At 39.2% G+C, this 637-nt stretch overlaps 1 non-coding gene across 1 annotated transcript; it reads right to left on the bottom strand.

The window, feature by feature from the left end:
• Positions 1-240: 240 nt before the first annotated feature.
• On the bottom strand, positions 241-316 carry Trnal-uaa (transfer RNA leucine (anticodon UAA)). Its single transcript has one exon. It is a non-coding gene; the product is annotated as a tRNA-Leu (tRNA).
• Positions 317-637: the final 321 nt, after the last annotated feature.

Genomic DNA, 637 nt, shown 5'->3' with positions numbered 1-637 from the left:
GGACCTGCAATAATACACCTAATCGTATCAGGAAATAGATCACCATGCCTACGATCTTGCCTTTGCAGTTCATTTCTGTGTTCAGCAATAGGTCTAATAGGAAGTCGAAGTGCATGTTTCCTGAATTGCATCTTTAAGTACACTAAGGACTCTACGTATCTTACAATTACTATTATAATAGAGCACTCTAGGTGGCAAAGTTAGCACTCGGGCAATGATCATGATTATGAAAAAAAAAATTGTCAGATGTGGGACTCGAACCCACACTCCCCACACGATATTAAATCTAGCGCCTTAACCACTCGGCCAATCTGACAGATTTGTAACAAGCGCCACCATTTTCTTTTTTTTTTTTCTTTTTGGATAAAACAATTCCTATCTTACAAATACTGTTATAATAGGGCATTCTGGGTGTCAAAAAGACCAGTCGTTAGTTAACACTCAAGCTATGAAGAAGCATCGCGACAACAACAACAACAAGCAAAATAAGTTGAGAAAGGGGAAGAATAAGAGAGGGACAAAAAAACGTGGTGGTTCCCTACTTAACCGCATGATTAATAAACTACCTGTTGAACTTCACATACCTGGCTACTCCTACTGTGGTCCTGGCACAAAGTTAGAGGAAAGACTCAAAAGA

Source organism: Schistocerca serialis, chromosome 7, assembly GCF_023864345.2.
Source record: "Schistocerca serialis cubense isolate TAMUIC-IGC-003099 chromosome 7, iqSchSeri2.2, whole genome shotgun sequence".
NCBI lineage: Eukaryota > Metazoa > Arthropoda > Insecta > Orthoptera > Acrididae > Schistocerca > Schistocerca serialis.
This window is presented reverse-complemented; position numbering and strand designations above follow the sequence as displayed.